The 16,076-nt window shown below is 38.4% G+C and overlaps 1 protein-coding gene across 9 annotated transcripts in view; it reads left to right on the top strand.

The window, feature by feature from the left end:
• KCNJ16 (potassium inwardly rectifying channel subfamily J member 16) overlaps positions 1-16,076 on the top strand; it is a 65,102-nt gene that overhangs the window by 29,669 nt on the left and 19,357 nt on the right. The window contains exons 3-5 of one of the 9 annotated variants that reach the window (XR_001371171.2): positions 11,003-11,087; positions 11,988-12,045; positions 12,207-12,287. The exons of 2 other annotated variants lie outside the window; for them this stretch is intronic. The gene's annotated coding sequence lies outside the window, so the exon portion shown is untranslated. Of the gene's footprint in view, positions 1-4,555; positions 4,694-6,264; positions 6,316-10,999; positions 11,088-11,987; positions 12,046-12,206; positions 12,288-16,018; positions 16,060-16,076 lie in introns of those variants that run through there. 6 more of the 9 variants (XM_014591782.2, XM_027775952.1, XR_003551149.1 and 3 more) reach the window with 6 other exon arrangements.

The following is a 16,076-nucleotide window of genomic DNA, read 5'->3' as shown; positions in this document are numbered from 1 at the left end:
TGCTGACTCCTATTCAGCACTAACACCATTTGTCTCAACCAGTTGCATTCAGTATAAATAGAGTAAGGGTGTAAATTGCACCCTTGGGGAAATGTGACTCAACAAGTAGCTACTGTAGAATGGATTCACTAGAGAACAAAAACAAACATATCCATGGCTTTTAAGAAATTAGAAGCCTATCCAAGAGTGGAAAATGCTCAACCTGAAAATAAGCTTATTCCTTAGTAGAGTTTTAAGTTGAACATTTATAGAACTTCTTTAATTAATTATAAAGGTTTAAATGTTTGCTGAGTTATATGAAGTTTATAAAATTTAAGATAAATCTTTTTCTTAGTATTGCTCTTTTAAAAAATGCTAGGGATTATGTACACTTGCTGAAGAGAGAAAGAAAGGGACACGGAGAGAGGGAAAGTGAGAAAGCACACTCCAAGGGGATGGCTATGCCACAATCCCTTCTGCTCCATTCTTCTCTGATGGAATTACCTTCTGAGACCTTGTATCAATAACTTGAAATCACCCATGATTCAAATGTTTATACCACAATAATAAGAAACCCTATAGATCAGTCTGCCCCCCCCAACGAGAGTTCTTGCTAAAATTACCAGCAATTAAATAAACCATAAATACATGATGTCCCAGTCGTCCTGAATAACACCTATTGTTCTGATAACTCATGATTTTGGCAGAAGTCCTTACCTTTTCACTAACAGAAGTGACAGTTATGGCCCTGGCCCATAGCACAGTGTGTAAACCCTGTGTGGAGGGAACCCAGTCCCACATGGCCAACTGCAACTCAAGTCTAGGCCAAGGAGCTTGGAGAACATATCAGTGCTTTTTAGTCTGTGCTTGAGATCTGAATGGAACGGAGGGAGGAATGCAGGAGAGGGGACAGCAACATGGTGGGGTTTACTGGGGGTGAGGGTGTGCTTTGCCCCATCCCCTCTTTGCCATGCACATGCTCTTTTGCATTAAAACAAATGTACAGATTAAATGATTACACAGATATCAAGAATAACAAGAGGCTTTGGAGATTTTTCTCTTTAAGAAGTGAAGGCTAGGTTAGAAGGTAAGAAGCAACCACGAGATCCTTACCTTTATTTATCTGAAGAACTGACTGCTGGAAGTAGTAAGAGATTTGTGCAGACCTTCAGGGGATTATATAAGGACAGGCAAATCTTGGGAAAACTACAGGGAGACACGTTTTTATCTGAGTTTAAGGAAGCATTTCCTCTTCGATAGAGCTGAGTCATCATAAGATAGGGACAGAACAAGTGAGGTTCAGTAAGGACTTACTTGATGAAAATGTTCAAACACAAGGAGCCATCTTGAGAAGATACTACAGAGGAGCTTAGGTAATGGGTTCTTGCTGTGTTAATGCTCTTGTGATGTGTCATGTGGTAAGTAGAATCTTCTCATGACATTAGCTGACTCAGCCGTTTTGGCAATTATCAGAAGGTCTTTGCCTGGTAATATGATTATGTGGGAGTACGTACAACCTGCCAGAAAAATAATTCATTAAAATTCAGAAAAAAAAATGACCTAAACAGAAACTCTTATTAAGCCTCATTTTCAATTTTATTTTATTATTTTTAAATGTTTTAAAGAATTATTCTTATTTAACTTTATTTATTTATTTATATTTGGCCAGAGAAGGACAGAGTGAGAGAAAGTGAGAAAGCAAGCTGCCAGGCCCAGGACTCGAACTGTGACCAGTCATGTAGGAGTCCAGCACCCATAACCACCATGCCACCTTCCAGACCCTCAATTTTAAAATTAAATAATTGTCACTATTTTGAGAGCAACTACATGCTAACCAACACACCACTGATTTCTTTATGATTTCAAATTTAGGATAACCTATTTCACTTCAGCAGTTTGGTCAAAGAAAGGAAAAGTATGCTGGGCAGAGGGCATTCAAATAAGTTCAGGATCATAAGTAATGCGAGAGACTTTCAGGAGAAACGCGGTGTTTAGTAGTGAGAATTTGGGACACTCCCTCTACATCCTAGAATAGTCATGCAGTTAGGATAACAGGAAGCCCTCCAGAGAGCAAAAATGGCACCTGTGAAGGTTGTCTGGGTCTTTTTGAAGACATGGTCTCAGCAGGGGCTGAGGGTCTATGGAACAAAAGTTTTCACCAAGTATGAAAAACCTGGTTAAAATGAAAAATGGTGCTTCGCGTCTATGTGCTACCATGTAGAAGATGGCTCATCTTTATCTATTTCAAAGTACTTCATCACTTTGATCATGCTATGGATGATCAGAAGAAGAGTTAGGATAGTTTTTCTCCAAAATCAGTGCTTTTCATTGGCACCTTTAATCTCATCGTTCTCTGCCTTTCCTTTTGCCCTATAAATTCCTCCATTATGTTTTGCTTGTCTTGTCACCACCAGGGAAACTTTATTCTTGTCCACCAACCTACATTCATCTCTCTTCATATCCTCCCAATCAGACTTACTTTTCATACACTTAAGTGGCATTTATTTGTTCCTGCCACTAGTTTAAATTAATTTACTTCTGCTAAAAGCTATATGAAATCAATACTTTTATTATCTTCCTTTTATAGCTTAGGGGAAGGAGATATAAAGAAATTAAATAAAGTAGCTGCAGGCAGAATTCTAACTGGCAAGGTGGCACCTTATCACAGCTCTTAAATATTATGTTACCTCTGGCTTTAAAGATAAGAAGTTAGGGGCCAGCAAATAGTGTGGTGGTTAAGGCATTGAACTCCCACATGGCAGGCTGCAGACCAAGTCTGGACCTGGTGCCTTAAAAATCACACCAAACATGGGAACCAGCAGTTAGTGTAATGGCTATGTCGCTGGACTCTCACATAGTCGACTGCGGTTCGTGTCCCGGACCCGGTGGCTTAAAACTCACGCCAGGCACGTGTGTGTGAATGCCCAAGATCCCTGGAGGAGAAGGGATTGAGGCGTGACCATCCCCCTGGGGGGTGATTTCTTGTTTTCTGTCTCTATGTCTCTCTCTGTCTGTCTGGCAAGCGCATGCACTCTATAGCAAAAACCTCTCAAAAGGCCAAACCCACGCAAAAAAAAACCCCTCAAAAAAAAAAAAAAAAAATCACACCAGATGTGTGTGTGTGTGTGTGTGTGTGTGTGTGTGTGTGTGTGTAACCAAAATCCTGTGAGTAGAATGCAGGAGAAAAGACTGTGGTGTGGCCATTCCCCAGGGGGGTGATTTCCCACTTTCCCTCTCTCTATCTCTCTCTGTCAAATGTACATACCCTATGGCAAAAAAAAACTTAAAAAAAAAAAAAAGGATAAGAAATTAAGCCAATTTTAGCATGGGAGTTTGAAGAGCTAATGTTTTTACTATCCCCACCATGGAAATGTGGTTTATCCCATTTTTCCTGAAGTTCATCCTTCTACTTATGATATATATTTTCACAGACTTTGTCACAGAGCTATATTAAAGTTGATGTTATAAATATTGTTTCCTTTTCTTTTTCTCTTCATCTTCCTTATTTTCCCTTGAGAGAGAGAGAAAAAAAGAGAGAGGTATTTTTGACTGGATTTCAACTTTGCAGTCCTCTGCCATAGGCTCTCAGTTAGCTAGGCTCGCAGGCCCTGTCTGCTCAGGTTGGTCTGGATCCTGAACCCAGCTTCCTATGTGGCCACAGCCTCACCCAATAGTTACAGCTAGACCTTTTGCTTCCTTGTGTACACTCTTTACACATGAACTCCGTCATTATAGAATTCACCTTTGCTGTGTTTTTCTGAAAGAAATGCCATTTATTTATTTTGTGAATTCATATTCTATTACAGATTCCAGTAACCAAGAGTAAAACTCATCTACCTGGTTCTTAGAATTTAGGACAGTGATTCTCCATCCGGGGTGAACTTGCTTACCTGTAAGCAAAGGCATCCTGTAAGTGCAGGGCATCTTCACACGATAAAGAATTATTGGACCCAGAATGTCAAGGTTGGGAAACCCAGGCCTAGGATTTTCTGTGTATTTAAGATAATTCTGTTGAGGACAATTCACCTCCTCAATAGTAGTATAAAGCTATATGAAAACCAATCTGTCAGATTATGTAGGCTTAATTTATTTATCTAATTTTTTTGTTTGTTTTCTCATGTTGTTTATAAGGGACTCAGATTTTCACAAAATAAGTATGAACTATATACCAAGCAAAGTTCTAGATGAATACATAGTTTAGGATTAAGTTAAGACTAATTTATAGATTAATATTAGGGTTACTTTAATCTATATTTACTGAAAAGTTATTATTTTAGGATTTATATTTTCTGTAGTTTATGTTGTTTTATCTAATTATTTTTAAAAAGGCAAATTAAAAATATAAAAATAGTGAAAACAAGTTTAGGTATGTATAAACATTAAAAGAGCAATAGTTTATTTAAGAAAAATGCTTTATATAATGTAGAAAATAAGAGAAAAAATAGAACATAATTGATTAAATTGTTCATTTTTCACTCAATTAATTGAAACTTATGGTTAGCAGCATTATTTGCACAGAAAGGATCCAGTGGTCAATACAATAATGGCATTTCATTTTCTTCCCATGATTTTGTAGTAAAACCATGAAACCAAACAGGACACCCTCTATATGTTTACCAGAAGTATTTATTCTTCAGAGAAATGACTCACAAGAATAAGAATAATTGCAGGAGGACATCTACTCAATTAAAATGTTAATCAGTTGGTAAGATCTTATGTGGCAAATTATAACATCTTCCACACTAAAATGAAACTGTGAACAAGCCTTTTCCTGAAAAATAAACTCATCTTGACACCTACATCTATTCCCATCCATCATATTTTTCTGCTCCGTTGGACAGCAAGAACTCCTTTCCAATTTTTGGCATGCTCTTTCCACGTCCTCTTACTCTGTTCTTATTAGCTCCCAGTCTAATCAGGCATTTGTCTCTAAAATGCTATGGTGACATCTTCCATCAAGGTCAGAGACATCATACTGTCAAATTCAGTGGCCAATTCTTACTTCTAGTCTTGACCTATCATTAGCAACTGACACTAATAATGATCACTCCCTTTCTCTTACTAATACTTTCTCCACTTCATAAAACATTTCACAGCTTCTCTTATACTTAAGCAAGTCTTCCAGTCTCCCTTGTTGGAGTCTCATCATCTTTCCAATCTCAAATTAGGTTGCTCCAGACTTTGTTCATTAGAAACCTTGTCTTTCCTATCTATTCTCACTTCTGGTGTGGTCTCATGAATGTTCATGGTTTTTAAATAGCATATCTTGCATGCAATGATAACTTCTAATTTTATATCTCCATTCTGGACCTCTCTTCTGAACTGTAGATTTAAAATGTTGTCTACCAGACATCATTATTTGGCTGCCAGGAGTATTTAAAATTTACCACAACAAGGCTGTGGAGTTTCCCATTTTTAAACTCATTTACTCCCAGTTCCATTGTCTCAATAAATAGCACTAGCATCAACCTAGTTTCTTACAGATGTCAACATTTTTATGAATAGTTCATTTCAAATTATAAAACTTCCTGGTAGATGAAAAATGGACATTGAACTCGAAATTCATCCTCTCTCTTATCCCAAACTCGAGGAAGCAAACAAACGAGCTTTTATAAAACAAAACCAGCTTCTTGGAAGAATATCTAAACTTTGTCCTTGGAGTCACACAACCTACTAAGGTTGTTGATAGTCTGTCTAGGGTCACACACCTTCTTGGGACCCAGATGAACTGAAATTGGGCAAGAGGCTGTTTGCCTTAAGTGTAGGATTACATAATCACGCAGGGTGTGTGTTTGCAAAGAGAAGTCTTTGCTGTGACTATAATAGAGCACCTTAGAAGTTGTACAAGCCATAGAAGTGTCAGTAAGAGAAAATACAGCCTTCTGGGGCAATCAGATACGTAGGGACCATTTGTAGCCGCTTGTAATTTAGAGAGATTCTTGTTACTGAATAAGTTCATAGAGTTTAAATCAAAAGTCTAAGATGTAGATGGACATGGAGGAAGGATATTTCTTCTTGATTCTCGTTTTCAATCAGCCATCATTGGCAAGACTTTCTGCTACGTGTAGGCATGGGAACCAGTTAAAGAAAGTGTTGATTCACTAGAGTGAGGCTGAGAACTTAGTGGCCTTTGTCTAGGGTGAATGTGTCCGGAAAGGCAAAGAAGAGCCAGATTCTCCTGTGGGGTTTCTCATCTCCATGGCGGTAGGTGCTGACAGCTTCAGAAAGAGCACTGAAAAAAAAAAAAAAAAAAACCCTGAGATGCTTAGCTGTAGTGTTCTTACAAGATGAAAAGCACACAGGGTTTGGATCTCAACTTCATTATCTGTACCTAAGGTAAGACCAGGTAGTGGGTTACAAAGTGATCCAAACCTGGACTAATTGCTCACCTGCTCTCATAGCTCATTCTTCCTGTGTGCATGCCTGCTAATTGGCACCTTTATGATCTTCCTTTTGCTCAGTAGTCATGCTTTATTGCTGTACAGTCTATGTCTGGGAATATTATTTCTTTTTCTTTTTTTTCATATAATCTCTGGGGAGTACTGAACCAAACAGATTAAGAATGCAAGTGCCATTTATAGATCCTTTAAAGGAAGTAACATTCAGAGAGAAAGACAGAAACTAAAAGGATGATGACTTAAGCAGCTAACATTACTTATTGACGTGGGACAATGTGGAAAAGGTGAATCTTTAATTTCCTGTGGAAATAGTCATTCATAAAATCGTCTTTTCGCATGTCTTTGTCACTCTTCTATTGCTGCACAATGACAACAAATTGACTTCAGGAATTTGCAACAGTGTGATAGAATATGCTGTCATAGATTTGTCATTAATTACATCTTCATGACTAGAAATACGTACAGAAATGCTGTCATTTTAGAAAAACAACTCAACTGCTAAAAGATCATGTCAATAAATCATAAGCTCCTTGTGCATTGAGGTTTATTAAATATAAAAGCCCTGGGCTTTTCTAACTTTTAATGTTTTTCTTCTACTCATGATTTCCTTTCAACATGTAATCAGGACTGTTTCTGTGGAGTAAATATATTTGGATATATTCCACATCCTTAGGTTTTCATTTTTCTAGTAGAACCAGCACAGGTTGGAAGAACAAGGCTTGTTTGCATGTGCTTTCTAAAACTTCATAGCTATAATAGCCTTGGGTTTCACTATCAATGTCTTATTTATTAAATACTTCAATCTATTCTCTTTCCTTCTTCTTTTATTTCCAGTGAGGCTTAACATAATCTTCAGAATTTAGAGGGAAATAGGGGCAATATCCCCAGAGGTTCTGAGAGCCAATGATCCAGAAAGGAAGGCTCAAATTGGCTGCTCCTTAGCAGCTTGACCTTCCCAACTTATTTAGCTGTTAGATATAATTTAATCTCTTTTGATACCGTACCTGGCACATAGGGAGTATAAACTAAGTGGAGAACATTTTTATTAGCTCCATGTTAGAGAGAAGGGAAATTCTGATACAGAGTGTGATAGAGGGTTAATAGTTAAGCTCAGAGGAATATCCCAAGTGGCTCCAGTCCACAAGTCACATCTTTTGTTGTTAAGTTTAAGAAGATATAAGCCAATTGCAGTTTTGTAATCAAAAAATATGAAATGCGGTTGCATTACCGATGACTCTTTTGGCAGTTTATGCCAGCCCTTTCCCACTTCTGCCAGGGACTCCTCACCAGTGATATTCCACTTGCAGCTTTCAGACACCTGCATTCCATCCCGGGGCCCCTCCCTTCTGATGAGCCCAATTTCTGCAGGCCAGCGATGCAGCTGAGGTCAGGGAAGGTATGTTGGGATGGACTGGCATGAAGGATGATATAAAGGTCAAGAAGAGTTAGGGCCAGGGGCATTCTTTCATGTGGACATTGTTTAATAAGGGAACTTAGTCATTTCACATTTTGATCTTTTAAATATAATTGCAAGTGCCCTATAGCAAAAATCTCTCTCAAAAAAAAAAAAAAAAGTTCCTGTTTTGTCTGAGAGCGTGTGATAGGTGAAAACTATGGACTCTGATGTGACACCTGATATTTACAATGCTTTCTAATTTAATCATCATATTTACTCTTTTTTTTTTTTTTTTTTTGAGAGCGATTTTTGCTATAAGGTGTATGTACTCACTGGAGAGACAGAAAGAGAGAAAGGGAGAAATCAGAGCCTCCCAGCCCCGGAGCTCCTGACCATGCTGCAATCCCTTCTCCATTCTCCTCTTGGGATTTTGGGGATGCACACATATGCACCCAGCATGAGTTATAAACTGCAGTATTCAGGACTTGAACAGTGTTTGACTGTGTGCAAGTCCAGCAACGTAACCATTGCACCATCTTCTGGTTTCTATAATTACTCTTTTTAAAGGTATAGGGATCAAAGAGGTAAAATAACTGGTCTGACTTCAATTAGAGGCAAAATTCAAACAGAAATCAGTCTGACTCCAAAAATCACATCTAAGTAAATAAGATTTAAGATTTATTTGGTTTATATAACAATGCATATATCTGGAATGACAAGTCAAGGTAAGAAACTGATAAGGCCCTCATGGGATTCAGACTTTCAAAACTTGAATTTTGGCTTATCTTCAATGACAGCACACCTAACATCACAGTGGGATTTAGGGGTTCCCTGAATACAAAGGAAACTGAGGTAGAAGCATTTCCTGTTCTTGGAAACTTCTCTGTCAGCTATTATCTTTAATTTTTAAAGATTATTCCTCAAGAAGCCCATAGTTTTTTTTTTTTTTTTTTTTTTTTTTAGGGCACATGTGGTTTTTTTTTTTCTGTAGGGCACATGTGGTCACCAGAGAGAAACAGAAAGAGAGAGAGAGGGAAATTGAGAAGTCATCTCCCAGGGGTGATTCTCCTTCATTCTCCTCTTGGGATTTTGGGCACACATGCACATACACCAAGTATGATTCTGGTTGGTCACGTGGGAATCCAGCAACTTAACCATCATACCACCTGGTGGCCCCCATGGCTTTCTTTTTAAGTTTGAGCTGTATATAGAATTGCAAAACTAAAACAAAAACAAGTCAATTGAAACAAAAAAGTCAATGCAATGAACAAAGTATAGGTAGTACCAAAATATGAGGAGGGTTGATCTTTGCTGTTGGCATAGCAGATAGGTGTCATCGCTATCTTTTTTTTTTTTTTTAATTTACAGAACCAACATGTGGTGTAGTGGTTAGGTGCTGAACTTCCACATAATCGATCATGGTTCAAGTCCTGTACCCGGCAGTGTGAAACTCATGCTGGGCACGTGTGCGTGCATGCCCAAAATCTCTAGAGAAGAATGGAGAAGGGATTGTGGCATGTCCATTCTCCCAGGGAGTGATTCTTCACTTTCTATCTCTCTGTTTCTCACTGTCCTTCCAGGAAGCACACACACCTATGGCTAAAATCTCTCTCTAAAAAAGAAAAAAAAAAGAGAAGATTCAAGTGCTTACACTGTAATGAGAAAATAAAATCTTTCTGACAGTATCCTTTTGGGCAGGCTTTCACCATGTTTCTATTATAAAATTAGAGTAAATGCTACTTAATAGTTATTGAAAACTTGCGTAGCATAAAACATTTAACATCTTAATGCCAGACGAGAACTTCAGCATTATCTAGTTCACCTTCCTAACCAGTCCGGGAACACTTCTGTAAATCCTTCAAGATGATTATCCTCTTCTGAGTAATGATCCTAATCTTGTTAGAGATAGTGAAAACATCATTATTGATAAAGATATTAGATTTACATCCCTATACTTTCAATAAGCAGGCATGAGCTCCCTCCTCTGTAACATTACACTGCAAGACTCCTTTCTCCACTGCATAAATGTAGAGTGTGAGCTACTTGAACCAGGGCGATGTTTTAATTATTTCTGCACATCTTGATTGCAGAAGACAGAACCTAAGTGGTGTTCAATAAAGCTTTTAAATACAAAAGTACATATTATCTTTCATGGTTTCTTCTCCTGTTCTTCCTGCATTATCTTCTTCTATATTCCTTCACTGTTATAGGACTTCTAAAAAAAAAAAAAAAAACAAGAGATGTAGAATTATACATTACACTCAGATATGAAATATCTCCAGTTAAACTTTTATTACTTTCACTGGGAATTCTGTTTAGTTGAAAAAGCTATTTTTGTTCTTCCTTAATTTGCTGGGAAAGATGTATTTTTAACTCCATTCACTGCTCCTCCCTTTCTTGCTGCTCCTCCTGGTCTTGAAGCCAACCAGATATTAGTACAGCCAGTTGCCTAAATTTCTCCTTTGAATTTCTCCAATATATAGAGCAAAAGGCTCTTTGGTTCCTGGAGGAGGCTCTTCTGATTCAGGTTTTTGGATGAGTCATTTCTTAGAACACCTAAGTATCTCTAAAACATATCTCAGGGACTTTGTATTTCTTTCTTTTTTTTTTTTTTTTTGTTCAGAGAGGATTTTGCTATAGGACACATGTGCTCACCAGAAAGACAGAGAGAGACAGAGAGATAGAGATAGAAAGCAAGAAATCCCCCCCCCCCCCAGGGGGGATGGCCATCCCACAACCCCTTCTCCTCCATTCTCCTCTCAGGATCTTGGGCATGCACGCACTCACGCCTGGCGTGAGTTTAAGTCACCGGATCCGGGACTTGAATAGTTGCCGACTACATGTATGTGTGTGTGTGTGTGTGTGTGTGTGTGTGTGTGTGTATACGCATGCCCCAAATCCTAAGAGTAAAATGATGGAAGGATGGCTATCCCTCTTGGACAGTCATTTCTCACTTTCCTTCTCACTGTCTCTCTAGATTCTCTCTCTCCCTCTCTCTCTGGCAAGCACACTCACCTTACGGAAAAGTAAAAAAAAAAAAAAATACATTTTTCATCATTTTTTTTTTTACCTTACTTATTGTCTGTGTAACCCTTGATAAATTTACCTAAACAGTCAAACTTTAATTCTTCATGCTTAAAATGAGAATAATATCAGTATCTGGTTCTCAAGATTATTGGGAGAATTAAACAAATTCATGGTGCTTAGAAAGTGTTTCTTGGGCCAGCAGGTGGTGTGAGATTGAGACGCTAGAACCTACATGGCTGACAGCATGGTTTGAGTCCCGGAACCCAGCGGATTGAGAATTATGCCAGGTGGGTTGCATATGTGTGTGTACTCAGAATCCTGAGAGAAAAATGGAGGAGAGGGGATTATGGCATGGGTATACCCCTTGATAGGTGACTTCTCACTTTCCCTTTGTCTCTCTTGCATGTGCCCAATTGCAAAAGAAAAAACAAACCAAATTAAACAAGCAACAACAAAAAACAAGTGTTGCTTCTCTGGCTGAGGATGGCATCTAGTGCTCAGATCTAAACCCCAAGTCTATCTGGGGCCCAATTACTGTGGGTCAGACCTTTTTGATATAGAATGCTTGCCTGCTTGCATATCTACACACTACCTGTTCTCACATCTTCTAAATTCCCCAATACTATCTTTTTCTTTTCTTTCCTCCCCTTCTTTTCTCATTGGGTATCTGTTGAAGTGATTAACTAATGACCTATCTTTTCTCCATATACTGTAATCCAGCATTTCAACTGGACTTCCGTCTGTCCACAGTCAAAGCTGGATCTGCTCTAAACACAGCAAATGCTCCATGCCACTATGTGATCCTAACTCCTGGGTTTTAGATTTTAATAGTCTTGCCTATTAATCTACGTGCTTCAGATTTTATGAATAGAAAGGTGTTAACTATCTTCTCCCTAAAAATGTGCTTCTGGTCACTGAGTAGATCCTCTCAGCTCCCTAAGCCCTCAGACTGCAAAGCAAGGAGTGGAGAGAGCTGTATTTCACACTAGCTGCTTGGTCAGCCTTAGCAATGATCTCTCAAGGCTGGAAACCCAGAATATTGGCTCTTCTCCATCTGCAATGCTAGAAGATAGACTTCTCCAAAGTGAAAGGCACTATTTCCACCTAACATGTTCTGGGCCGTAATGGTAACACATGCTTTATTTTTATAAGTCCCTCTGGCAATATGCTTTTCCCTTGACTCTCAGGTATTCATTCATCTCTGATTTGATCTGAAAAACAGACCCTTGTTAGTCACCTGTTATGGTATGTATTTCTTATTATTTTATTGATGTTGGACTGCCATTAACAAAATATCTTTTGTTTTGGGTCATTCTGCCCTACTACTCCCTTTCCATATAGAATAATCTCCACTATTGTAATCAAAAGGCAAAACTTTAAAGTTCATATTTATTTCTTCCATGAAGGAGAGAGACAGAAAGAAAGGGGCACCATCGACAGGATCATGATCCACCACTGGCCTTAGCCATTCAAGATCATGGGCACACCCCTGCACTCGGTATGCACAGGAAGACCTCAGGACATGAACCCTGGGCATTCCCATGTGGCTTCAGCAGCACAGAGTGTTGTGAAACAACTGCGTCATCATGACTGGCCATAGAAGGGCACATTTCTGATCACAGTTTGAGAGTATCCTTGTGTAGAGCAAATTGATTTTCTGTTTACTCCAGTGAAGATGGCCTTCAGTTGGTCAACATTATTTCACAAATAATGTAGCACTTGTGTAGAGGAGAGATCAGAATGTGGATCCTCTAACTCATAGATTAGGAATCAGACCAACATACCCATGCACACACACACACATCCTTTTTTCCAGCATAGCGTCTTTATGAATAGGGCTAATTCTTCTGTAAAAGTCAATCTTCGAAGAAGAAATTAATGTCAAGGTAATTCTGTATACTTTGGATCCATGCCCTGAGAGGTTTTATCCTTGCTGCTTTCCTCAGGATGCTCTGTGACATCATCCACACTAGATTGTTTTTACTCTGTGTTAAAACATTTTGGCTTATTTCCGAAGAATGTCCAAAGAAAACAAACCTTCCCTCTAGTCTGTGCACTGGCTGCATATTCTCACTAGTGGAAGTGTTCTCCATGAAAAACCATCTTCTGATTAGCTCTCATTGATAGCATATCCCTCCCAGGTCTGGGCTTCCTTTGTCCTCTTTCCTTGTTGATGCTTCAATTCTTCGTGGCTCAATCTGACAGGGATTTGCTGTTCAACAGTTAGTTGTACTTGTGAACACTGGTGTGTACATCAGGGCTGATATTATCTGTAGATTTAGCAGATGTATCTCTGGAAAGCTTGAAAAACACCTCAAATTCTGAAATATCTCCCTAACCTTTAGTGTCTAGAGTTATAAGAAGAGTATATAATCTTAATTCTATAGAACATGTTCAAGCTTTAAATATAAAAGATATATACATCTAATATTTATTAACCACCTAGCTGCAGAGACAGGTTGTAGTCATAGTTCTTTTGCTTTTGAATTCCAGGGCATGGTGTAAACTATACTTCTATAGTATTTAATTTGTTCATTTACAAAACAGAAGATACAATAAAATCTGCTTTTCAGGATGGCTATTATGACTAGGGGAAAGGTAAGATACAATAAAATCTGCTTTTCAGGATGGCTATTATGACTAGGGGAGGGGTGAAACCATACTCTGAGTCCCTGAAAGAAGAGATCTAACTGGACCTAAGGGAAAATGTCACTAAGAGAGAAATCTGGGAGCACACAGAGAAACCATAATTCACATCACCTACTCACATTCACCTTTGGTTGAAACTTCGAGGTACTTGACATCGTTGGAGGACTTGGTTGTATTTTTCCACTTCTAAACCTTACTGTTTAGATAACTGAGATTTTGGTTAGTGATATTCTATTGAACTGACCAAAAATCTCCTTGGGGAAAAGAACTAGAGAAATGTGCCCATAGAGAGGCACAGTTGAATCCCAATGTGTTGAATCCCAATTGTTTTGTTTTTAGTTTTTGCCATAGGGCATGTGTGCTTGCCAAAGAAAAACAGAGAAAGGAAAAGTGAGAAATCATTCCCCAGGGAGATGGTCACACCATAATCCCTTCTCCTCCATTTTATTCCTGGGGTTTTGGGCATGTACACACATGCACCTGGCATGAGTTTCAAGCCACCAGATCTGAGACTGTAACTGCCATCGACCATGTAGATGTCCAGTGCCTTACCCACCATGCTACCTGGTGGCCCAATGTGTTACTTTTTTACAAATGGTATTTGGTTCAGATGAGAAAAATAGAGGTCATGAATGACTCCACTCAAGAAAGGAAGTAGAGACCTATTCTGGGCTTGATAACCCAGACATAGATATTGTCTTGTCATCTCTAGTCAGCCCTAGGACAAAAACCCAAGAAACTAGAAGAATTCCTGGGGAACCAGAAAATGTTAGGCAGGGCATTGTACCTTTTTGGTTTTCATGTTTTAATGCCGTCTAGCCAAATATGAATGACTAAGAGGACAAATATTCTTTTGGACTTTCATGTCTCATCTCTTAAATGTTTGTGAATATGGGAGCTGACATGAGTACATTCATAAATTGTAAAAGAGCTGTCTTTAAAAATTAGCTTCTTATTTTTCAATAAGGGCATCCTCAGTCAATATTTATTCCTCTAGTCCTATACTCTATGAATGATAAAAACAATTTTAGTTCACAGTACAATTTTAGTTCCATTAGAATTTTGAACTTCTGCTGTACTACCAAGGCTCATCAATTGAATGGCTTTTTAATAAATATTATCTACCACATGTGGGTGCAAAGTAGTATTTCAATTAAGTTGAGACTAGAAAACATCTGTTCATCTCTGTCCCCTTCTCAAATCAACCTCAAATAAAGGGAAGCTATATGGGTACAGATAAAATTGTTAATGAATAATTTTTAATAAAATCAGTAACTATAAATTATTAAATGTTCTAAATATATTGGAAATATTTCTTCATACAGCTTTGCCATGTATGCTTTTGGCTAAGACAGAATTTTGATTTATGGGTGGTGAAATGTACTTATTCAAACCAATCACCACTGAAATTTCCATAGGTGGACTATGTACCAGATGAATTAGCCCAAAGAATTAAAAATTCCAATTTCTAAACAGTTTTTTTTTTCCCCTCAACTACTCAGAATGTTCTCCTCGATTAAATCTTTCTCATCTGGTCGCTTCAATCCAGGGAACAGAAAAATCTTCTTATGTTGTTTGTTTAGGCTTTTGCCATAGGTCATGTGCACCTGCCAGCAATAGACAGAAAGAGATAGTAAGAGAGAAATTGAGAAATCACCCTCCAGGGGGGAATGACCACACTGCAATCCTCTCTCCTCCATATTCCTTCTGGGATTTTGGGCATGCATGCAGACACGCCCAGTGTGATTTTCAAATCTCCAGGTCTGGGACTCAAACCACGGTTGGACATGTGGGAGTACAGTGATTTAACCACCATGCCACCTGTTGGAAAACCATTTTTTATAGCCTTTAATGTACAGAAATGGGGCATAATTTCTAAATGATTTATTTCATGTCAAGTGCAAATTGATTTATCATTACTTTCCTTCTATGGCTTTTCTATGGAACCAACTTTCCTTAGCCTAGACAAAGCAAGAATTAGTCACTGAAGGAGACTGCTAGGGAAATACCTTTATTCCTTCAGTGCTGGAAGAGGCCTCTTTCTTCTTAATCTAATGGCATCCCCCTCATTTTTATGTTATTCTCCCATAAGTCTTCATTCTCAGAGAGCTGTTTTGACAGAATGTTTGTGGCACACCTGGCAAGATTGAGCTTCTTAAGGCAGTAATAGCCCTCATAATCATCTGTCACAATCTTTACAGTACCTCAGATATAGTTAAATGTTAATTGAATTAAAGAATACCCAAAGGTCATCTTTATGATCTTTTCTAGACCATTATAGGCAACCATATATTTGGTTAAGAGACTCTTAATGGGAATGTTTAAAATTTTTATCCTGGAGCTTAGGGAAAAAATGCCACCATCTACTTCAAACTCAACTTTCCAGTGATCATCAAAGTGAACATACCAGCCTAGAAATGCTGGGGACAGTTTAAATTCTCTCTCCCTCTCTCTCTCTCTTTTCATTGCCAGAGAACACGTGGCCTCACCAGAGAGAAAAAGAGAGTGAAAAGAAAGAGGGGGAGGACCTTCCAATAGACCACGGTCATGCTATAATTCCTTTTCCTCCATTTTTCCATTCCATCAGGATTTGGGACACACATGCACCTGGTATGTTGTTCAAGCTC

The sequence above is a fragment of the Tupaia chinensis genome, unplaced genomic scaffold, assembly GCF_000334495.1.
Source record: "Tupaia chinensis unplaced genomic scaffold, TupChi_1.0 Scaffold000618_1, whole genome shotgun sequence".
Lineage (NCBI taxonomy): Eukaryota > Metazoa > Chordata > Mammalia > Scandentia > Tupaiidae > Tupaia > Tupaia belangeri.
Note: the sequence above shows the minus strand (reverse complement) of the source record. Positions and strands in the feature narration are given on the sequence as shown.